The 26,028-nt window shown below is 33.8% G+C and overlaps 1 protein-coding gene across 3 annotated transcripts in view; it reads left to right on the top strand.

The window, feature by feature from the left end:
* Window positions 1-26,028, top strand: part of ZNF804B (zinc finger protein 804B) — a 576,346-nt gene that overhangs the window by 170,448 nt on the left and 379,870 nt on the right. The window contains exon 1 of one of the 3 annotated variants that reach the window (XM_071215179.1): window positions 20,342-20,630. The exons of the other annotated variants lie outside the window; for them this stretch is intronic. The gene's annotated coding sequence lies outside the window, so the exon portion shown is untranslated. Of the gene's footprint in view, window positions 1-20,341; window positions 20,631-26,028 lie in introns of those variants that run through there. 3 annotated transcript variants of the gene reach the window in all.

Here is a 26,028-nt window from a genome sequence, read left to right as displayed (position 1 = left end):
TGCCATTTGTTTGCTGAGAGGTTGGCTACTAGCAGTTTACTATAAGAGGAGAGCATGTCAACCTGCCTTCTTTCATTCTCTGAAGTGCCCCCAAACTGAGGAGAGAAATGAATCATAGCCTCTCAACTTCTTCCCTCTCAGAAAGCAAGGCATAAATGTAGGAATTAAATACTACATGATGTAGCAACGTGACAGTGAGAAGATCATTTGGAGAGAAGGCTTAACTCTCTTTTAATAACTACAACATTTAAAGTTTGTTTGGGCTTTATTTTTGTGATAAGTAAATGCTCTCCACTGAGTAGAGAAGAGTTTATATTGAAGTTGATGAAATACAAAACATTCTAAAAGAAAATATTTTATTCAAAGTTAACACTACTGACTTTCAGAACACATACTTGGATGTTACTTTCTAATAAAAGTCAGTGATGAGAAAGAGATGAAAAAGATGGATTGTGATAGAACTTGAAGATTTTTCTCCCCATTCTGTTATTGTGTATCTGTCTGTTAAGATTGATGTTTAAAGTAAAGATTGTAATGTGCACTGAGAACTCATTTAATCGCTGTTATCCTTTACCCCTGGTATAAATTAACATCACATTACTGAAGATTGTCTTGTTACTGAGTTTGATATGATTCAAAAATGTTTATTTTTATGAGATTTTAGCATCCCTTTAACTTTATGTTATAGTCACTTGAATTCAAAATGATGAAGTAAATCTGGCATTTGAAATTGCATGTTTTATATATTGCAATGAGATTAATGTTTATTAGCCTGACACTGTTCTAGAATTATGATGATACTCCAAGAGAATTAAGGTGTTAATATAATTAATATTTCTGCACATGTATCTGTAAAAGGGCATTTATATGCCAAAGCAAAATCTTGTCAAATCTTATAAAACTGAGTATTTAGTTTTATTTAATGTAACCTAATTACAGACATATTAATATCACCCTAATATACTTCATGGAATAAATATGTTATATAAAATGTAAAGGATGCATAATTTGTTCTTGATAAACATCAATGCAATAGGAATCAATGTATTAAATAATTTTGATTTTTGTCATAGTAATGATTTATTAATAATGTCAGCATTGGAACCTGCATTTAGTCTCTTTGTTTCAGTTATTCTCTCTTGAGGAAAAATTAAGTTTAATGTATGGCCTTCAGACAAGTTAGGGAGATGCAAGTTATTCATCTTAGTTCTCTGAACCTGGAAGGATAAGTATTTGAATGTAAATAAAGAAAATATAAAAGTAAAGTTTTATAAAACCAAATCTTCTAATAAATTAAGGACATAATAAGACAAAGTAACTCACAGAAAAGTCCTCCATATCTCATATCTTCCCTCTCTGTCATCATTTCATATGCTTATTTAATGACAAGCTTCAGCATGTTAGGATTTCATTACTGGTACCTAAACCAAAGATAAGATGAGATGCATACTTTCTGCTATGGTATCATTAGTGACGAGTTAATGCAGAGTGTAAAGCGATGAACCCTAGAGAGAGTGAGCTTTAATATTTAGTTTGATTGTTCACGAGAGCCCGTCTGTAAAACTGCTTTTAGGATCCATGCCATATGACCACCTGATGATGAATTTCTATCAGCAGACCCTTATACCCTTTTCTGGGCTAAAATATGCATATTGGTGAGTTCCATTAAAAAAAATTAGGTTCACACTGGTCACTTCTAGATAATTTGTCTTCCATTTTTCTGCTCTCAGAATAAAGGAAAAAGTCTATAATGTACTCCCCTCCCCACCTCCACCCGCAGGTTTTCAAATTGATATAATTAAGGCTGTATATGTAAAGGCAAATAACTGGTTCAGTCAATTTGTTTAAAATGACCAATTCATTGAAACGTTCAAACTAGTTATATGGCGATGGGGAGACAAAATATGGTTGACAATGTTTCCTTTTTCAAGTGCCTGAAGGGATATGATTTAGTGAATTTGTCTCTTCAGCACGTTTTTCTTTTTATTGAAAAATAAATAGTAGTGATTAATTTTATCTTCCTCATCTTCCATCTGATAAAAAATGTCAGTGTGCTTTATATTATTCCTCATCTTACTCATGCTCATAAAAAAAGTATAAAAAGAAGTAGAGACATATAAAGAATTGGTGTGTCTTTATTTTCCAAAAATAGTAGGATAGCAGAAACATTTGCTTCCTGTTTAATATATCACAGATATATATTCAGGTAAACTGAAATAATTAAAACATTATTTTATGGAAAGCTGAGGTTTAATCTGTGCATAATTAGTAAAAAATTCTTTGTAAATGTTTAGAAATGAATAAAAATGATGAAAGCATATCATAGGATTTATAATTTGTAGCACTAACATATGGACATGATAGTGGTTTGCTTTTTGTTGTTTCTTTCCTTTTTTAGGAGGAAAAATGAAAATGTTCTAATATTGACAGAAGTGGTGAATGCACAACTCTGTGATTATACCAATTGCCATTGATTCTACATTTTTGATAAAGTATATGGTTTATGAACAACAACAAAAATAGTGCAGGTTGGGGGAAAATACATCAAATATAAGACATGGAACATGGTTAGTAGTAATACTTTGCATATGTTCTTTGATAATTTGTTACTAATATTTCATAACATTGCAAACTATTTGTGGTGCAGTGATATATGGGAGCCCTGTATGATGTTATGCATGTTCGTTAGGACCTTCACAACTTCAGGCTGCAGGAGCAGCGGAGCCATGGAGTGTGCTGAGAAGGAAGGATGGACTAGTTAACCAGGAGCAGTTAGGTCTCCATGCCAAAGAATTTGAACCAGAAGACAAGGCAAATTATGGTAATGGAGAATGCCCTGGTGACCTGCATTATAGTAACATGACCCCTAAGAGGTATAGAAAAATAGACATGGAGATGAAAATCTAGGCCGGATGCTAGAGAACCAGCCTTCTAGATTTGAACTAGGTCCCTAGTCCTGTTTCATAGACCAGATCTCCCAGCAGGCAGCAGGTGGGAATACGATAGGACTGCCATGGCAAAGTACCACAAATTTAGTGGCTCGAAACAACATAAATGCATTCTTTTACAGAATACGTTACTCACAGAAAGTGTGAAATCAAGGTGACAACAGAGCCATGAAACCTGTAGGGGAGAATCTTCCCTTGCCTCTTCTAGCTTCCTTTGTTGGCCAGCAGTCTTGCATGTCCCCGGCAGCTGCAGCACCTCCGTCTCCGCCTCAGGTGTCTCATAGTGTTCTCGCCTGTGTCTGTCTCTATGTCCAACATTACTCACCTTGTAATGATACCAGTCATTTTGGAGGAGACCCACCCTAATCCAGTTTGGCCTCATCTTAACTTATCACATCCTCAAAGACCCTATTTCCAAACAAAGTCACATTCATGGGATTTTGGGGTTAGGATTTGAACACGTCTTTTTTGGGGGACACAATTCAATCCTTAACAGTGATCATTTAGAATTAATCACTGCATTATAGTTGTCCAGCTAAAGCCTTTGGTAAACCATCTAATGCAGGAGGGGTTTGAGGAAAGAGATGGAGACACTCAGTGATTTTGGTTATGGAGATACAGGGAAACAGAGGCTGGTACATTTGAGTCTGTAGTATTTTTCATTAAATTTCAAAGGAATTTTCTGCATCATGTGATTTCTTCATGAAGCCCAAAATGGAGGTGGGAGGTAAGTGATATCATAACTCACTTTTCATTCTATTTTTTTTTCTTTATTAGAGAAGTTGTTGGCTTATAGAATATTCATGCATAAAATGCAGGATTCCCATATACCATTCACAATGTTGTGCTACTGTCACCACCATCCATTACCAAAACATTTCTATCATTTCAAACAGGAACCCTGTGCATTTTAAGCCTTAACTGCCCATTCTGTATCCCCATTCCATCCCTTTGTAACCTATATTCTTGATTCTGATTCTATGAGTTTGCTTATTCTAATTGTTTCAAATCAGTGAGATCATACAATATTTGTCCTTTTTGTGTCTGGAATTTTTCACTCAATATGATGTCTTCAGTGTTCATCTGTGTTGTCATATGTATTAGGACTTCATTATTTTTACAGTTGAATAATATTCCATTGTATGTATTTACCACATTTTATTAATCCATTCATCAGTTGATGGACACTTGAATTTTTTCCATCTTTTAGCAAATGTGAATAATAATGCTGCTATGAACATTAGTGTGCAAATATCTGCTTTCAATTATTTTGAATATTTACCTAATAGTGGGATTGTCAGGTCATACAGTAGTTATGTACTTAACTTTCCGAGGAACTGCCAAACTGACTTCCACAGTAGCTGCACCATTTTACATTGCCACTAGCAATGAATGAGTGTTCTTATTTTTCCACACCCTCTCCAAAACTTGCTATTTTCTGTTTTCTTAATTACAGCCATTTTAATAGGTGTGAAATGGTATCTCATTGTGGTTTTGGCTTGCATTTTCCTGATGGCTGATGATGTTGCATATCTTTTCATGTCCTGTCTGTCCATTTTATTTGGAGAGATGTCTTTTAAGGGCTTTTTTACATTTTTAAATTGGGTTATTTTTCTTTTTGTTGTTAAGGTGAAGCATTTCTTTATATATTTGGTATATTAATCTTTTACCAGATATGTGTTTTCCAAATATTTTCTCCCATTGTGTTAGTTGTACTTTCATGATAAATTCCTTTGAGGCACAAACATTTTTCATTTTGATGAGGTCCCAGATATTTTGTTCTTTTGTTGCTTGTGGTTTGGATGTAAAGTCTAAATAATTATTGCATAACACAAAATCCTGAAGGTGCTTCCTTAAATTTTAAATTTTCTTCTCAGAGTTTGATAGTTCTGGCTCTTATATTTAGGTCTTTGATTGATTTGAGTTAGTTTTTCTATATGGTGTGAGGTAGGGAATCCTTTTTTTTTTTTTTTCCTAAATATAAATCCAATTTTCACAGCACCATTTGTTGATAAAACTATTCTTTCCCAATTGAGTGGCCTTCGCTCCATGTCAAAAATCAGTTTGGCATAAATATGAGGGTTGATTTCTGAGCTCTCAATTCTATTCCACTTGTCTGTATGTTTGTCCTTGTGCCAGTACTATGCTATTTTGATTACTGTCACAAACACTTTTGTTAGCCAGCACTTCCTAATCTGTATTTTCTCACCTAACATTTTAACAAAACATCTCTGCTACTGGGTGATTTTCTTAATTCCTACTTCAGAATTACATAACACCAATCTAAGATAATATCAACCTTGCATTTGTATAGTGTGTTTATATTCAATAAATGTTTTGTATTTCTCTGATATCATTTTTTAAGCCATGATGGTTTATTTTTATTTCTTAGATTTTACTAGATTATAAATCACAGCTGAATTTCTATCAGGAAAAAAATATAGACACAGCTGCTTTGTAGTTTGTTACACAATTCCCTGGCTCCTGAAGTGAGTGAAAAAATGAGTGGCAGCTCATATATTTTAGGGACTAGGTCCTTCAAGATCTTGTTTAAAATTTTTTCTATATTCCCAAGTGTGCCTTGATCATAAAGCAATGCTAAAACTGGCAATTTTTTAAAGAATTTTTCTTATAATCTAGATAATGGTAAAAACAGACTTTCTAAGCTGCCCTGTTACAAACAGTCATTGTAACTGCCATTAGCGAATGTTTATTTTATAGAATCAAATGCCATTAACTTCTTTGATTACATTAGATATAGAAATAAAGATATTTTTCCAAAAGAAAACCAGATATATTTCTAGAAAAATAGACTCAGTTTTATAAGGAAACAATGGCTACCACTTTGAATAGGAAACAGTATTTGTGGTTTAAAAAGTTATTTTTATTTGATGCTTTTAAACACATAAAGAGAGCATCACTTTTTTTGTTGAAGACCTGAGACACCATACTTACCCTCAGTCATAATTTAAACTTGTGTAGAGAATGGTTTGGATCCTTGGTGCTATGTATTTCTTATCTTAAAAGAAGCCTATTAATTGAACTTATTCTAATCTAATACTGTTGTGATTCATTGTCTCTACAGAATCTTTCTCTCTCTCTCTCTCTCTGTCTCTCTCATCTCTTTCACTAATCTCTGTTCTCTCCTCACCCCCACACTCTTTCCTATAGTCTAAGGATCACAGTTTCAAGGAATTTGTAGCTGTTTCCCAATGTTTACTACTTCTTTTCAATCACTTATATTTCCTTGTAACTTTTGACTCCTTTTGACCTGTCTCAGAATTATCTCATTATCTCCTCACTTATAGCAATAGAAACTGTACTCCCCTAATTTGTCCTTAAGTTAGTGCGCATTTAATTTTTTGTCACACATTCCTCACTCCTCAGACAAATTATTTTGTGGACCTTCCAGGAGCCTGTATTGTCTATTCTTGAATATATCCATTACTCTACCCTCAGTGCCTCCTACCGAGTCTTGTCAATGTGGGTCACGAGCCTTCTGTTCCTACGCAAGCTAATCAGTACATCCCAGCAACAATGGATAGCTTAAATTACACCAGTATTATTTTGGAGATTTAGCTAATTACGTTCCCTCTGTCCCTTCCTTTTTGTAGACTGGCCTTAAATTTTGCTACCTTCCTTTAGATTTGCAGTTAGTTGCCTGTCCTGAAATAACTGATCCTTGACTTCATTTTATGTTCAGCGTGTTTCTTGGACCTCTTGCCCCATGCTTCTTTATTCTGAGCCATCCTGCTTCCACTTGAGCTTTAATTATGAAAATGTGTCCTGAATAAATGATAACTAGAAAAACAATCTCTCTTATAAAGTTGCATTATACATTGTAAGTATTTTTAGCTACCAGCTGTGAAAGCAGTAAGAAGAGACTTTGAAATGCTAAAAATATTTAGAATATGTCAAGTGGGAGTTGGCAAATACCCTGGGGTGAAAAAGCTCTAGATATGATACATCTGGAACACATTCATAGAATGTACTATTTTTAGTTTGTACTTTGATTTCTAAAGAGATCCAGGGGTATTTCCCTAAAAAAAGAAGCAGAAAAAGTCAGAAATGCTGTTAGAGAACAAGGTATTCTCCGAAGTTTTCTCTTACCCTTTGCTGTGATGTTCAAATTAAAATTGGCATGATGCCTGCTTTTATTCTTGAATGATAGATCAATTGGAAATCTTTTAAGGAAAATGCTAAATTATATCCAGTTAGGAAAGATAAAACACAGATTGTAACATTAAAGTATATTTTAAAATTTGGTTAAGGCTCTTTGAGTGTTATCACTGTCATTGTTTTCATAGTTACTTAAATTGGCAAATCCTTATGACCCTTTCTAGCTAATTCTTTTTGTCTCTCATCTAACTCATCTAGTTTGGACAGTAAATTCAACTGAATCACTGGCATTAGTAGTTCGGTAAATAAAGAATAAAATCCAAGGATAATTAAAATGTGGTGATCTTGGTTCAAACCCTGGGCCTCCTTGACCCATGTGGAGCTGGCCCATGTGCAGTGCTGATGTGCGCAAGGAGTGCCCTGCCATGCAGGGGTGTCCCCGGCGTAGTGGCGCCCCATGTGCAAGGAGTGTGCCCCATAAGGAGAGCCGCCCAGTGCCAAAGAAAGTGCGGCCTGCCTAAGAATGGCGCCGCCCACACGGAGAGATGACATGATGAGATGTGGAGGCATTTTCGGGACTTGGTGTTGTCTTGGGTAGTGCTGCAGGGACAATTACCGGACATTGCAGATCCTCCCATGGCCCACTGATGGAAAGTGGGAGAGTATGGGCTATGATGTGGACCATTGACCATGAGGTGCAGCGATGCCCAGAGATGTACTCACCAAATGCAATGGATGTGTCATGATGATGGGAGAAAGTGTTGCTGTGGGGGGAGTGGTGGGGTGGGGGTGGTGGGGGTGAATGGGGACCTCATATTTTTTGAATGTAATATTTTTAAAAAATGAATTTAAAAATGTGTATAAAAAATAAATAAATTTATATTTAAAAAAAAAAAAGAAACACAGATTCCCATGCTGCTGGACAAAGAAGACGCAGCAAATGGACACAGAGAACTGAAACCAGGGTGGGGGAGGGGAGGGGAGAGAAATAAATAAATAAATCTTAAAAAAAAAAAGAGAATCAACAATTCTCTTAAAAAATGTGGTGATCTAGAGCTAGTTCTTGTATCTTAGTTCTAGTCCTAATATTAGATGAATTTTAAGAACATTTCTTGACTTTTCTTTCCAATCTGAATATAACATTAAGCTTCCTTTATCTATGGAAAACTCAGGCTGAGAGTTTTCCTGTGGCCATCTGTGGAAATACAAGCCCTGAGAACTCCTGTCGTTGTGGGAGTGGGAGGAGGCTTGGTGAGTGGGGTGAGTATGATTATATGCTTATGTGTGTAGACAGAAGAGGAGGAAACAGAGAGGGAAATCAACAAATTTTAATGAATCTCACTTTTTGATTGTATCCCTAGGGGTTTGAACAAAGGAAATGATTAACTTGGGGGTTAAGAAATGTCTCAGACTATACACTTAGAAAAAAAAGTTAATTGAGTAATTGAACTAAAAGAGAGTATTGTTTATCAACGGATATTTTACAGTTATTACCTCTGGCTTCCAATAATGCTACAGATGATTAAATCATCACTTTCTTATCCACCCCATGTCACATCATTTTTAGTTTGGGTAATGACAATTGATGTCAAGGAATCTACCACTTTCTCCTCTTGTAAATAAAAATTTCACCGAGTTGTTAATATTTCATGATTCTATACTGACAAAAAAAATACATAAAATTTGGAATGAGTCTGGGGATTCTCTTTTGGTTCTAATATTACTACAATGGTGATTTTGAAAAATATTTTTAAGATATTAAAATTTTGTGATCTGTCTCTTCTTTCTGATTTAAGGGTCTAAAAAATCCTGCTTATTCACAAACATGAAACTTATGTCCTTAATAGTTTATGACTACAAAACCATTTGAGGTTTTAGATGATCCAAGATTTTTTCCTCTGATTTAAAATTTAAAAAATCTTCATTTTGATTCTCACTTTTAAAAAAGATGTTTCAGGGAAACACATAATATTTGAGTTATATCCCTTGTAGCTATGAAAATTTACAGAAAACTTATCTTTCTCATATTATTCTTTACAAAACTTATTGAAGAATTCATAAATTCAAAAGTTTAGGTCCCAGAATCAACTAGGAAATTATTTCGAAATAGAGTTGTAACAACATTTTATATTACTTATGCATCTTTTTCTTGCTTTGTATTTTGATATTGTAATCACAAAATCTCAAGTTTTAATTCACTTTTTAAAATGTAGTTGAAATTAATAAATGAACACAGATTGGTTAAATGACATGATCAAAGTCTCCTTGCTAATGAAGAAAATGAAGAGAAAAAATGATTGATAACACTAAATCCCATATTCTTTCATTTATTTATTTATCTTCTGAACACTGGAGAAACAATTGAGTTTGTTTTTAGGATTAAATAAGATAAATGTGTCTGGACAGAAATTTTTAAAGTAATGCTTCCATAATTTGCTAAGCTGTCCTTTGTCAGTAGTTGAGAAAGAAATTTACTTGACTCTGCTTGAATACAATAAGAACAGTTATGTTCTGAGCAATACTAACATTTCTTAAGTGATCTGTAACATCTTTGGAGAGAAATAGAAAGTGTTTCTGCATCAGATTTCATCACAAGTAGCCAAAAAAGCCTTTGACAATTCAAATGGTAACCTGCTTGTACATTTCCAAGACAGAGAGATACTTGGCAGGAAGTATGCATTTTAAAAGTTGGCAATATTTTCTAGTTGAACAAATATCAATATAAATCTAGGCTTATGTTCCAAAAAATACCCCAAACTGCATCTGAAAGTGCTTTAAATCATGCTTCCTAAATTATCTTTATGATTCATATATTGAATTTCCATTACCATTAAAGAGAATTATTGCACGTGTATGCATGATTGAATTAAGACATCATGTTTTGTGGTAGTTGATAAGGGAAAGAGTGAGAGTTAATGGCCTAGAATGTTGACCTTTTGTGGATTGTTCAAGAGAGCATTCATTAGGAAAAGGGGAAATTTTGATGCTTCTGACATTAATGATTCACCAAATAAATTAAGGATTATAGTATCTCACTCTTCCCACCATACAGCATCATAGAGGTATTCTTTTACTTTATAGCTACATCTATAAGATAATAATACAAGTGCTGAAAGAATATAAGGTTATCAAATAGCCTTTTCTTGACAGTAAGAAAATGTCTTTTCTGTCATCAGTAGGTAATACTGTCTAGCCATCACTAGCCATTACATTGCTCTCCTCTTTTTGATCAGTAGCTTAGGAATTGAACCATAACATTTATAATTCAGTGGTTTCTACATACCTGTCTGCTTTGTCACTTGCTCAGGGAAACTTGATGTGCTTGTTTTGCCTCAGTGAGTCAGTTTTATTGATGTTCTTGCTGTAGGAGTTGCATATTCAGTATAAAATCTCCTGGAAAGGATGTTTTTTTTGCCATAAGACTTAAATTACTAATAAATATTTCTAATTTTTGTTTAGAAGATTTGAAATTCAGAATGAAGACCATAAAGTAATATCCATGTTTTTTTGTGCATGATAATTCAGAGAAGTCAATAAGTTATCATTTATATTCAAGAAAATTTCAGTGTTACAATATAAAATTTTATGCTGTTACTGTTTTTTTTTTAATTCACTTGAGTCTGAAGTTTAACTGAATGCAAAAGCTGCATATTGTATTTTATAGAAGATGATAGTGTTGAGCTTAAAGAAGGCCATCCAACTATAATAGTGAGAAATTTTCTGAATCTTTAGTTGTCAATGTATGCTTATTTTTCTCAAGAAAAAAATGATAAGGAATAAATAACAGGTCCCTACTATCATATGGCATAAACTCCTTAATAATTCTGACTGTAATTATACTTTTATATTTAATTATGTCACTATATAATTATCTGTTTTATACATATGATTGTAAGCTCCGTATAAGGGACTGAGTTGGAGTTTGCTCATCATTGTATGCCCTAAACCTAGCTAGCAACTCACCCAGAGCTAGTAAATACTAATTAAATAGTTTTGAATGAATTAATAAATGAATAAAAGTAACAGTAACTCAGTATTTAAACAATTTCAAACATCTGACTATACTTGATCAATTGAAACTTGTTAAGGAAAAAATGTGCTGATCTTTAACTTGTTTAAAGAACTATTGATGCTGACCAGAAAGAAATGCATCATATGATTTATGAAAACTATTTTTAAAATATGTTCTTTTTAATCTACTTGGAAGTACAGTCAACTAAAAATAGTAATAAAATTTTAATCTTCCTGAGGATTTAGAGTATTTTCTTCTCTAAAGTAATTTACAGTAATACTACTCTATTTTCTTGATTTTTTCTTGTTTATTTCATAATACGTAGCTGCAATTCTAGAATGCTATTGCTGAAAAGGCCTTGGAAATCAACCACCTCTTTTTAAGGATAAAAAAAAAATCCAAGAGCAGTGATGTTCCCAGTAACACTCTATTATTTTACTGGCAGAATAAAGACTTGGAAAATAGCTAGTAACTACTAATTTAAAACTATGCTAATTATATTACTAAAGAGATAGAAATAGCAAGAGATCAATGTATATAGTAAAGGCATGGTTAGAAGTATCTATGGGGCATATTAGAAAAATTCCAGAAAAATAAGATATTAGGCTGATGCACATTGGGCCTGTTTTCTGCTGCAATCACATAAATATCCAGGAGATATTATAAGAACAACATGAATAAGAAAATAATAATTTTCCACATCACTGAGTTCTAAGAGAAAGAGAGACAGATTCCCCAGTGGTCAAAAATAGAGAAATTAAAGAGAGAATGACACTTCTCTGATGATCCACTGGAATTCTGGGACTAGATACAGGTCTTAAGGACTGCAGGCTGGAGGTCTGAAGCATTTCTAGATATCAAAAATGGCTCTTCTGAACTAGAACCAAGTGAACTAGAACCAAGTCCTCTACGTTAAGCAAAGACCCTGAAACTGTCTTTTCCTATTACTGAGAAGGAAAACTCTATCCATTGACCTTTTTTTCTTCCCATCAAGTTTTAATATTTATTACAGGTTTTCTCTAAATGCATATATAAACATTAATGCCTCTATAGACATTGTTCTAAACATCCCTTGTCTGCAAAAACATCTTTTTTAAAAATTTATTTTAATTTTTTAATTATCTTTTTTAAAGTTAATAGATCACACTAAACATTACATTAAAAAACATAAGAAGTTTAAAACAGCAATGACACTTGTTATTAATCCAGGACTTTGGGTGAATATAGCTGTTTGATTGCATTGTCAGGCAATCAAAATCCCTGCTTCTCTTGCATGGATGAAAAGTCTGAAGTCTCTTCATCTACATAATGCAAGATTCTACAGGATGAGAAATGATATAAAAATGTGGCTAGAATAATTGTTACTGTTGGTGCTCTGGGCAAAAGCAAGCCTCAATCTTGCCAGTAATACTATTTTCACATCCCAGGGCACATGAGAATTCCACAAGTAAACAATCTAATATATTTTGTAAGATGCCCCAAAGAAAAAAATAGAAGAAATGAATAAGAAACAATAGTCAATAAGATTGAGGCCAGTAATATTTCCAGAAATGAAAAAAAATCAATATTCATCTTCATATTGAGGAATGACAGCAAGTCCTAAGCAGGAGAAACAAAAGCCCCAACCAAATTTACCTGCAGAATATTAAAAAAAAAGACAAAAATCTTAAAATCTTTGAGAGAGAAAGAAAAGAATCTGGTTATCAAAAAAGGAATGAAAATTCGAAAGCAGAAGTCTCAACTGTAATATAGGTGGGAAAAAAACAATCTACTGAGGGCATAAATAACTCAAAATTTATACCCAACTAAGTTAACAAGTAAGAGTAAAAATTAAAAATATAATGAGACAAAAAATAAAATTAAAATTAAGAAAAAGGGTTAGAGTGTTAATCACTCAGAGATCCTCTCTGAATGAAAAATTAAAGGTTATATTTCAGAAAGAAAGAAATTCAGTTCCTCAGGATTTCTTATTTCAAGTGAAAAGATATGTTACATTGTGGTTAATATAAGGGATTATTGTTAGTAAATGTAATGCTAATGTTAATGATGATGATTATTTTTGAGTATGTAAAATAAGAAGAAGTTAAATACCAGACAACCTAGCATAGAAATATGGAGATGGACTGGGATTTTAAAAGTGTTCTGTTTCATCTATTGTTTAAGAACAGGATAGAGACATTGTGTTAGACTTAGTTAAATCAGGCACACATGATGAAATTTTTAATGTAAGCACTGAAGTAATTGAATTATGATATAAAACTTCAATATCTGCTAAGGAAAACAAGAATGAAGAATGTTCTTGCTCAATTAAGTAAAACATGAGAATAGACAAAGAAATTATAAAAAGGTAATGATAAAAGCCACCAGACATTATGGTAGAAATGGACCTAGCCATAATTGTTACTACAATAAATGTGAACAGATGAAGTCCTCCTATTAAGAAGCCAGTGAGCAATGAATTGGTAAAAAAAAAAAAAAGAGTATCCACATATATACTATTAAAACATGGCACAAGAAGATAAAACTGGAAAGCTGTGAAAAGTTGTAACGGACTAACTTAATGAAAATAAAGTTTTTGAAGCTATAGTCATTTCAGAAAAAAATAGACTTGAAGGCACAAGACATTGATAAAGTGATGATTAGAAAACAATAGAAAGCATATTTCAGGAAGTTATAACAATTCTGAATGTGTATATACAGTAGCATAATCTCAAAATACATGAAGAAAAACATTCATAAAATTACAAGTTTATATTGACAAATCTTCAAACAGTGGATGACATTATGATGCTTGTTTCAGAAACTGTTAAACAAAATTTAGTGAGGATATGGAACATTAAAATCACAATTAAAAAAAGGATACCTTAAACTAAGCAATGTATTTAGAGAGAATTCTGATATCCATTCTTTTAAAACATTTTCAAAAATTAGTTACATGCAAGACCATAAAGGAATTCAACAAACACCAAAGAATCTGGTCAATATAAATAACATATGCTGATCTAAATTTGGTAAATAAATATTTTTTAAAGGGGAGAAAACAACCAAATATATTTGGAAACCAAAAAAAAAAGAACATACTTCAAAGTAATCCAAGGATGAAAGAATACATCATTATGGGAGCTATTAAATGTTTAAAACTTAAAAAAAAAAAAAAAACCTGAACTATGGAAGAGAGCTAAAGCTATTCTTGTAGGCTAAAATAATTCTTTAAATGTGTATATGTATAAAGGAGAAAGACTGAAAATTAATTAGATAAGTGTACATTTAAATAAATTAGAACAAAATTAAATTTCCTTTTAAAAATAAGTAAAAGACTAATTAAGGGAAAATTAAGGAAAGAAAAATAAACACATGCAGGAATACCTCAGAGATACTGTTGGTCCTGTTCCAGACCACCACAATACAGTGGCTATTGCAGTAAAGCAACTCACACCAGTTATGTGGCTTCCCACAACATATAAAAATTATATTTACGCTATACTGTAGTCAATTAAATGTGAAATAGCATTAGGTCTAAAAACATTGTACATAACAGAAAAATACTTTATTGCTAAAAACTTGCTAATGATGCTCTGAGCCTTCAAAAAGTCATAATCTTTTTGCTGATGGAGTGTTTGCCACTGTTGACAGCTGCTGACTGATCAAGGTGATGGTTGCTGAAGGCTGGGATGGCTGTGGCAATTTCTTGAAAAAGACAACAATGAAATTTGCCTCATCGATTGATTCTTCCTTTCATGAAAGATTCCACTATAGCATGCAATGCTGTTTTTTTTTTTAAGGTATATTTTTTATTTATTTCTCTCCCCTTCCCCGCTCTCCCCCTCCCAGTTGTCTGATCTCTGTATCCATTTGTTGTGTGTTCTTCTGTGTCCACTTGTATTCTTGTCAGCAGCACCCAGAATCTGTGTCTCGTTTTGTCGCATCATCTTGCTGCCGTCAGCTCTCGGTGTGTGTAGCGCCACTCCTGGGCAGGCTGCACTTTTTCCTGCTGGGTGGCTCTCCTTATGGGGCACACTTCTTGTGCGTGGGACTACCCTATGCGGGGGACACCCCTGCGTGGCAGGGCACTCCTTGCGCACATCAGCACTGCACATGGGCCAGCTCCACATGGGTCAAGGAGGCCCTGGGTTTAAATCTTGAACCTCCCATGTAATAGGCGGATGCCCTATCCTTTGGGCCACATCCACTTCCTATGCAATGCTGTTTGATAGCATTATACCCACAATAGAGTTTCTTTAAAAAATGGAGTCAGTACTCTCAAAACTCTGCCTTCACTTTAACAACTAAGTTTATGTAGTATTCTAAATCTTTGCTGTTATTTCAACAATGTTTGCAGCATCTTCACCAGGAGTAGTTTCTACCTGAAGTTAACACTTCCATTGCTCATCCATAAAAACAACTTCTCATCCATTAAAGATTTACTATAAAATGACATTAATTCAGTCACATCTCCTGGCTCGACTTTCAGTTCTAGTTCTCTTCCTGTTTCCACTACATCTGTAGTTACTTCCTCCACTGAACTCTTGAATCCCTTAAAGTCCACCATGAAGGCTGGAATCAACTTCTTTTAAACTGTTATTAATGTTGATATTTTTATCTCTTCCCATTAGTCACGAATGTTCTTAATGGAATCTAAAATGGTGAACCTTTTCCTGAAGGTTTTCAATTTACTTTGTACAGATCATTCAGAGCAATCACTTTCAATGGCAGCTGTAGATGAGCGAAATGTATTTCCCATTGTACATCTCCATCAGAACTTGGGTTATCAGGTGGATTGTCAATGAGCAGTAATATTTTGAAGGGAATCTTTTTTCTTTTTTTTCTGAACAGTAGATCACAACAGTGGGTTTCAAATATTCAGTAAACCATGTTGTGAATAAATGTGTTGTCATCCATCCTTTGTTGTTCCATTTATAGAGCACAGGCAGAGTTGATTTAGTATAGTTCTTACAGGCCTTTGGATGCTTGGAATTGTAAATGAGCATTGGCTTTAGTTGTTCTAAAGTAACCAGCTGCTAGCCTCTAAAATGAGAGTCAGCCTGTCCTTTGAAGATTTGAAGCCATTCATTTCTTCTCTCTAGCTATGAAAGTCCTAGATGGCATCTTCTTCCAAAAGGAGGCTGTTTCATCTACATTGACAATCTGTTGTCTAGTGTAGCTACCTTCATCAATTATCTTAACTAGATTTTCTGGATAACTTGCTGCAACTTCTACATCAGTACTTGTTGTTTCTTACACTTTTTACATTATGGAGGTAGCTTCTTTCCTTATACCTAATGACCTAACCTCTCCTAGTTTCCACATTTTCTTCTTCAGCTTCCTCAACTATTTCAGCCTTTATAGCATGGAAGAGAGTTTGGGCCTTGCTCTGTATTAGGCTTTGGTTTACGGGAATGTTGTGGCTGGTTTGATTCTATCCAGACAATTAAAACTTTCTCCACGTCAGCAATAAGGCTGTTTTCCTTTCTTATCATTCATGTGTTCCTTGAGTAGCACTTTAATTTTAATTTCCTGTGATAACTTTTCCTTTGCATTCACAAACTTGATTGTATGATGCATGAGATCTAGCTTCTAGCCTATCTCGTTTTCCACTTGCCTTCCCTACTAAACTTATTTGTTTCTAGCTGTTGATTTGACATGAGAGACATGGGACTTTTACTCTCACTTGAACACTGAGAGGCCACTGTGAGATTATTAATTGACCTAATTTCAATATTGTGGGTCTCAGGGAATATGGAAGCCCAAGGAGAGGCAGAAAGACTGGGAACCACCAGATGGTGGAGCAGTCAGAACACAGGCAAAATTTAAGTTTGCCATCTTATATGGACGTGATTTGTGGCACCCCAAAACAATTAAAATAGTAACATCAGAGATCACAAATTGCCATAACAGATAGGATAATAAGGAAAAACTTTGAAATATTGCAAAACTTAACAAAACATGGAGGTGTGCTCATGCTGTTGCAAAAATTGCACCAATAGAATTACTTGATGCAAGATTGTCACAAGTCTTCAATTTCTAAAAAATGTAGTATCTTCGAAGTACAATACCATGAAGTACAATAAAATGAGGAATGCTTGTATCAAAATATAGATTATTAATAGATTAGGAAAATCTTTGGTAAGACTGGTTTTTTAAAAAATGAAGGAAAGATAAAAACTTAGGAGTAAAACAAACAACATAACTACAGACTCATTAGTGGTTTTAAAACTGGAAAATTCATTTTCATAAAGTAAAAAATTAGATGAAATTACACATATATATTGATTCATGAAAAAATAAAATTTACTAGGTCTATAAGCATTAAGCAAAATGAATCCACATACATAGATATATAATACTTTTATCATATGAAAGCTGTTACAACAAAGAAACAAACCCCAAATCAGGTTGGTATTTGTCAAAATGATACAAGAATCTGAATTAGTTTCCAATGGCCAATTTAAGCAACAACAGTAAAACAAAAACAAAAACAAAAGCAAAGCAGGATTTCCAGGGAAGATTCTGGAGTACAGAGTTCCAGGACTATGGAATAGGCAAGATTTGTCTGAAACAGCTGTTTTGAAACTCTGGAGTCCAGAAGGGCACTGTACAGCATGCAGGGAAAAGCAGGAGGAAGAGGCTGATAAAGTAAAGGACAGTAAATTGCTCTATCTATGTGGCAGCTCCCCACACCCATCTCCCACTCTTGCAGAAGGCCACCTTGGAGTCCAGTTCCTGGTTAGCTCACCAATGACAGATAGGGACATAAAAACCCTTCTTCTGAAGTATGTGGGTGGGCTCAGCCAATTACAGATCATGGCCTTTGATTAACTAAGTGATCTATCTGGAGGTCCAGCTCTGAGAACAACTATTGTTTCAACCCATCCCAGAGAAATGTCATGGAAGCCATTGCTTCTCCCCTCCTGCACAAAGGCTGCAGCAGCTATTATTTCAACCCACCCTTTAAAGGGGAAAGGCGATGGAGATTTATAGATGCAGCATTTCCTCAGGGCTGTGGTGGACAGTGAAAGACTGCACTTGCTGAGCATGCCAGGAAAGCTCAGCTTTGGGGAGCCATCAGAAAAAACTTCAGCACCTTTCTAATCTCTTCCCCAGGGCACTTTCAAGCAGTATGTGCCATGTTTGTGGGTCCCTGGCCCAGTTTGCCTGGAAAAGACTGACTTGGGAAAGTCTTTTCTGGGTGTGCAAATTTCCCAGAATTTGCACTCTAGGCTAACGCAGCTTGAGATAATGAAAAGAGTATAAAAGCTGTAGAGGCAGACAGTCTGGGACAAAGACCTGCTGGCTTCAAACATCTGGGAGAGGGATATCTGTCTCCTGGGAAACAGAGGGGACAACCAAACTCCCATACTAGGGAAATCCAAAATAACTAACAAGCAAAACCCCAAGAAAAGACAGAGGCCCAGAAAGACAGGGAAAATGTTGCACATTGCATTCACCTCGGGCAGACCTCCCTGATAGAAGGGCTGAAGCTCAAGAAAATCTGTCTTCTCAGCAGCTGGTTACAAATCCAAGAAACAAATATCTCAAAGAATAAATCCCAGAGTTAACATTTTTAAATATTAAAATGTACAGTGTACAACAAAGTAGAAGCTTCAGCAAGGGGATGCATTCTCCCTGAAGAGCGGCATTCTGGGGATTACTGCCTGGGATCCTTGGTCCTTGGCTTCTCTGTTACATGGCAACACACACGGCAAGGCCTTCTCATTTATCCTCCATATTCCACTGGCTTCAAGCCCCTCGCTGTTCCCCCAGGTTTTTCCCTGTGGCCTTCCCTGTAAGACTTCCAGTATTAGAAATCTGATTCAGTTGGGCTACACATTAATTCAATTAATCTCATCAGCGTACTCTGTGTGTAAGGGGTTCAGACCCATAGGAATGGTTTAAGATTAAGAACATGTTTTTCTGGGGTACAAAACTCCAAGCCACCACATAACATATCAATATTTGTTCATTAATTGTGGCAAATGAACCATACTAACATACAATGTTGATTCTAGGGAACAGTGGTATAAGACCTATGGTAACTTTCTGTGCTATCTTCTCAATTTTTATGAAAACTTAAAATTGTCCTAAAATGAAGCCTATTAAAAAAACAATTGATTTTTGGAAGTTTATCTTGTATCCTATAAGTATGGTGAACTGGCTTGTTGATTCCAGTATTTTTGTAGATTCCTAGATTTTCTATGTAGATAGTTGTATCTACAAATAAGGATGGTTTTAGTTTTTCCTTTCTAATCAGTAAGCATTTTATTTACTTTTCCTACTTTATTGCACTAGCTAGAACTCCTATTGAAATATAGAATAAAAAAGAATAGAGTGGAGAGAGTACACATCTTAGGCTTGTTCTTGATTTTAGGAGGAAAAACATTGTCTCACTGTTAAATATATTAGCTGTAGATTTTTGTAAATGATGTTTATTCGTGAATCTCCTCTCTATTCCTATTAATCTAAGCATGTTTATTATGATTTGGTATTGAATTTCATCAAATGCTTTCTCTGTATCATTTAATTCAGTCATGTAAATTTTATTTTTAAGTTAATATAGTATATTAATTGCTTTTCAAATATTGAACCAATGTTGTGTCAGTGGAACAAACCCCATTTGGTCACATATTGCTGAATGCTATTTCTTAATATGTTGTAAATTATTGTTTAAACATTTAGTAGAATTCTCAAGTGAAAATATTGGGCCAGGAGATTGTTGTTGTTGTTTTGAGTTTTATTTTTATTAAAAGTTCAATCACCTTAATAGTAATAGGTATATTCTAATTATCTATTTCATATTGGGTGAGTTGTAGTGGTAGTTTGTATTTTTTCAAAAATTGTTCCATTTCATCTAAGTTGTCAGATTTATGTGTGTACAGGTTTTTGTAGTATTCTCCCTTTTTTTTCTAGTTCATTGTTTACTTTATAGGAAAGAAAATTGTTTCAAAATTGACTGGAGACATGTAATTTATTATAAAATTATCTCTTGCTCTCTTTCTCTTTTTACTGCCAGTATCTTTTACTTTAACTTTTCATTTTTTAAATTTTTTAAAAGATACTTAGATTACATAAATGTTACAGAGAATATATAGGGGATTCCCATATGCTCTGCTCCCCACACCTCCTACATTTTCCCACATTAGCACCATCTTTCATTAGTGTGATACATTCATTGCAATTGACAAACATATTTTGGAGCATTGCCACTAAGCATGGATTATAGTTTACATTATATTTCACTCAATGTATCTCCCACTCCATTCCGTAGGTTATGGCAAGATATATAATGGCCTGTATCTGTTGTCGTAATGCCAGAGCCCTGAATCTAAAAGGAGTTGTAACATCTACTCTCCAGTTCATTGGACTCTCCCAGGACAACTAACAAGGGCAGTTGATACGATAGTTGGTATAATGGATAACCAAACATACCAAGAAATAGAGAGTGTCTACACTGCAAACAAGAGAGTCCCATCCATCAGCCATATGGGATTGAAGCCCCCCTCAACTAAAGGCGGAGTGGGCATCACCATCTCAGAATCCTCAGGAAGGAGAATGAAGTAAGGGCTAAAGTAAACTTACTGGTATTCTACTATAGACTATTATCCTTTTGATGTCTGTATGTTCTATTGTTACATCCTCTGCTTTTGCTGTGGCTCTTTTTAGTTGCGCTGAGTGGTATTTCAGGGTTGTTGACTTCTTCAACTGAAAGGCTTTGATAGATGAGTTCTCTAGTTGGTCTATTTCTTGTCCCCACCTTTCAGAGTCACCTTATATATGTTTTATATACCGTGTTCAAAGATTTTAATTGTTCTTAGCTGAAGAAAGCAAAGCACTTCCATCTTCTTGGATGTAGAAGTCTTGTTTCCTGCTTTTCTGGGAAAATTGATGTAATCTGAAAAGAACCTCTGAAAATTCCCACCAAATATCTTTCTACTTACAATCATCTGTGCTTGCACACTCTGTTATCCTACATCATAGATAAAACTATCCATGCTCTTGTCTAAAATAAAGCCCCCAACTCTGTATTAGATTCCATCCCAACTTCCCTATTCAAATTGATTGGTTCAGCAATCCCTTCTAATTCTTTCAACTTTTTACTTTCTACTAGAACTTTTCTCCTATTTCCTATTTTCTAATAGGTTATTCCCTTCAAACTTTTCTTGACTCCAGTTCCCATAGTAGCTGTCAAGTCTCTACAACAAGTGTGTAATTGATAATTACGTGTTGGCAATTTCAGGCAATGGAATGCTGTACAACAGTTACAATTAAATAGCTATATTTATATATTCTAATTAAAAGAATAAATTTAAGTGGAAAAATTGATTTTTAAAATACATGTATGGTGTACTATTTTTATGTACATTTGAAGTCCCCCAAAAGATGATGATGTATCTTGTATACAGAAAACATACATATGTAATAAAAACATAAAACATCAAAATAGTGGTTACCTTGGTGTGGACTGGTAGGAAAGTAGTGGGGATGCTATAGACTGCAGCTGTAGCTATACTGTTTAATTTCTTTTAAAAAAAACTTGAGGAAAATGTTAGCATTTGTTAAATCTGAGTAGTATAGCTTTCAGTTTACGTATGTTTGAAAATTTTCATAATTAAACAATTAAAATGTGTATACTCATGTACATATATATGTATTTAAATCCATTGTGTAACAGTAAAATTAAAGTAGTGCTACTATGGAAATTAGTTTCCAAAATTTTTTCTAAGTATTTTGTCATATCTGTAAACATAGATTTATTCCTCATATTTATGTAGAACTAATTTTTATAACTTTCTCCTGGACTTTATTGCACTATGTGTATATTTATTTTCTCACCAATAATTTTTAAAATTTATTTATTTTAAAGAAACTTTAGATTACATAAATGTTATATAAAAGATTTAGGGGATTCCCATATGCCCCCTCCCCCCCCCCCCACCACTTTCCCACATTAACAACATCCTTCATTATTGTGGTACATTTACTACAATTGATGAACACATATTGAAACATTGCCACTAACCATAGATTATAGTTTACATTATAGTTTATACTCTGACCTGTGCAATTTTGTAAGTTATGATAAAATATTTAATGGCCTGTATCTGTCATTGCAACATTGTGCAGGCCAATTCCAATGTCCTGAAAATACCCTATATTACACCTATTTTTCCTTCTCCCTCCCTTGAAATAATCTCTGGTTGCCAGTCTCTACATAAGATTCTTTGCTTATTCTTCATCATACCATCACCACCTAGCATTTTGCCTATCACACAGTGGTGCTTAGTAGATCATTGCAGAGATGGACCAATAGTGCTGTGATAATTTTCCTAATATATGTACGAACATTTAGGAATTTCCCTTAAAATTAATAACCTAAATGCATTGTGAAATATGTGTCAGTTCAATGTTGAATAGAGTGAATAGACATTTCTACATTTTGTTTTGCTTTGTTTTTGCACTGAATCATTACAGGGTCTTTGTCTTATTCACTCCTCTTATCTCTCTAGCCTAGAAAAAGCCTGGCATGTACTACATGCTCAAATAAAATTTTTAAATGAATGTATTAGTAAACAAAGAATTGGATAGACTTACAGTCAGTGTTACTTAGGCTAGACCAGGTGCTACCATCAAGTGAAAATATAAAGGTATTTTTTTTTTTTTAGTTTGGGTTCTTATATGTTATGTTTGTTGATTTGTTTTATCTTTTATTTCTTAAATATTTTCATTCCCTTCAAGCATGTTTGTCACTATCTTGTCTTATATTCAACACTGAGAATCTTATGGCACTGACTAGATCAGAATCTCATTTATAGGGACAATGTTAACCTATATTGATCTGCAGTTATGTAACATTTAAAATGTAATAAGGTTCATTAATGGCATCCTGTTCCAAAGACCAGAACGACAGTTGCATACGTAAATACAAGGGTGTGACTTGGTTTGCATGCTTAAGCATTTACCATTGTTCTGTTTGCTAGCTCTGAACAACAAACAACAATCCCAGAAAATCCCTGGTAGTTTTAGAAGAAATTCTACAGAAGAAAGAGCTCTCTCTTTCCTCTTCAATTTAGTTTTGTTAATAATGAACAACAAAAAGAATTTATCAGAATTTAATAAATTAATTTCTTCAAAAAACAGGATTTCTGGATTATGTAATAGAAGTAGAAAACAATCTCTACTGTGGCTCAGACCCCTCTGCCTCCTGGAGATTCCAAAAGTAGTAGTGTATCAACTACAGGAGTGTGATTACCAGAATAGCTTTTGGAGGAGCAAGAAATAACGATATTTCCTCCTTGAGTGAACACGTCCCTTCATACTGAGCTGAGCGGATCCATTTCCATGTTTTCAAAGTCAGACAGTAGGCTCTGAAAATGCACAGCTTATAAAACAGTAAACATTTTTGGAAAGAAAAGAAGGATTCTGCATTCTTTACCACATGATCTTATAGTACAATTTTGTTTCAGTGTTTAATTTGTTTCTGTATAGATAGAATTCTTTTCCTTATACTAATAAGTTATTATTTACTGAGTGTCACTATATCATAAGGAATCAGAAAGAAACAGTATATTGTCCCTGCCACTATGAATAAAAGTCTTTGCTCTTAAGCATTCACATTAATGATGATTCTCTGTAACCCACAGTCTTCCATCTTGAATACCTTAAACACACACGCTCACACTTAAAGGGTTTTGGCGTTAGAGGAAAACCTTAAAAGAAATTTAATCTAACTATTAGCTAAAATATCACCTTTACGCTTTATGGTTACATAACAGTCCGTTTTTGGAGATCCACATTTACACCTATTAAGATATGATAGAGTCCTCAAGAAAAATGTCTGTTTCATGTTGTTTAAACCAAGATTTTTTTGACCAAGGAATTTTTATTTTGTTTCAGTTATTATAATCTATGTCATTGCATGGATCAGTAGTTGTTCCTTTTTATGAATGTACAGTATTTCAATGTATGGATATATCAAAATTTATTTATCCATTCACCTTTGTCAGATATTTACATTATTTTCAGTTTAGGGTCATGATGAAGAAAGCTGATATAAGCATGCTAAATGAGTTTTTGAGTAGAAATATGTTTTCGTTTTTCTTGAGTAAAACCTGGAAGATCTGCTGAGTTCTTTGAGGAGTGGCTACTTAGCATTACAAAATTACCGAACTGTTTTTCAAAGTAACTATCATTTTGCATTCATCCCAACAATGGATGAAAGTTCCCAAATCCTCACCAGGCCTTGGAATTGTCATTTTTATTATGTAAGTTTAACCATTCTAGTAGATGTATAGTGACATCACATGCAATTTTCATTAGCATCTCCCTAATGACTAAGGATGTTGAAAAACTTTATTTACTATTTGTATCTTCACGAAATGTTCAGAACTTCTGCCCATTTTATTTTTGTCATAATTATTGAGTCATAAAATGATTAACATATTTGGGAAACAAGCCTTTATCATATATGTGTTTACATACATTTTCTCCCTGTCTTCATTCCCTGTCTTTACTATCTATGGGAACATTCATTTTATTTATTTGTTCTTGAGTGAGTTGTAGTACTTTGTCTTTCAAGGTATTCTTCCATTTCATCTCAGTTGTTGAAATTATTCAGATAACTTCACTCATACTATTTTTTTATTATTAATTTAATGTCTGTGAGATCCAAAAGTGATAATCATATTTTATTCCTGATTTTGGCAATTTTTTGTTATTGATTTTTTTTTCCAAAGAAGCAACTTCTTGTATCATTGTTTTTTTCTATTACAATTTTGTTGATTTCTATTCTTATTTTTATTATTTCCTTCTTTCTGCTCGTTTCAGATATAATTTCCTCTTCTTTTTCTAGTTTCTTGAGGTAAAATCTTTGATTATTACTTTGTCATCTATTCATTCTTCCATGAAAGCTATTTAATGCCATAAACTTACCCATAGGAACTGCTATATAATGTATCCCACAATTTTTGATAAGTTCTTTCATTTTCATTCAATTAAACATGTTCTAATTTCCCTTTTATTTCTGTTTTGATCCAAGTGTATTTAGAACTATGCTACTGATTACTAACTTATTTCCAATTTGAAAGAACATACTCTGTGATTTCAATTCCCTTATATTTGTTTTAGCAATTTCATTGTTCTCATGTGCTCAAGAAAGTTATGATTTTGTAAATTTTCCAGTGTTTACTTAGTGTAGGAGCAATAATCTCTTAGAATTTTCTACATCTTAAGCAGAAGCAGCACTTCTCATGCAGAGCTTTAAAAATAATCACTCATGATGTACATTTTTACAAATAAAACAGATATAGCTGCATGTTACTGGTGGGGATTTTTTTTTCCTCTAATGAGCAGATTTATACAGTATCTAAGATAAGAGAAATAGCTCCATTTTGTCCCTGGGACCCTTGTCTAAATGTTGCCTCTTTTATCAAGTCTTTTTCAGTAAGACATTTGTAAAAAATAGACTATTCACTAAGACAGTTAACAGGATCTCTTTTAGGTTAGAGGCTTAAAAATGTTTTCTACCCACCTAATCGCTATCTCATTTTGTTTTAGGGGCCCAAAAAGCAATCACATAACTTTGAAAGCATGGAAACACAGCCAGGTTTCTTATCTCTTCCCATAGACTGACTTGTAAACTGAAGCTCTTCAAAATATTTAAGACTCAATGTCCTTTCTCTTCTATTTGTAAATATCTGTAAACAGACATTCAGTGAAAGTAGTAAGAGATTCATGCTAAAGATGTGTGAAAAAACAAATTTTTCTCTTAATACATTTCCAGACCTTAAGAAATTACTGGCCCTATTTAAAACTGTATATTTGTTATAAGGATCAAATTAGATTATGAGTTTGAAAGCACATTTTGATCTGTAAAATGGAAGATAAATGTCAGTAATGTGGTTTATGTATGCTGTGAATGCTCCGTAAATACTTTTTGAATTGTCATTGCTTCTCAAG

Source organism: Dasypus novemcinctus, chromosome 5, assembly GCF_030445035.2.
Source record: "Dasypus novemcinctus isolate mDasNov1 chromosome 5, mDasNov1.1.hap2, whole genome shotgun sequence".
Lineage (NCBI taxonomy): Eukaryota > Metazoa > Chordata > Mammalia > Cingulata > Dasypodidae > Dasypus > Dasypus novemcinctus.
The sequence above is the reverse complement of the archived record's forward strand: the minus strand, read 5'-3'. Positions and strand labels throughout refer to the sequence as shown.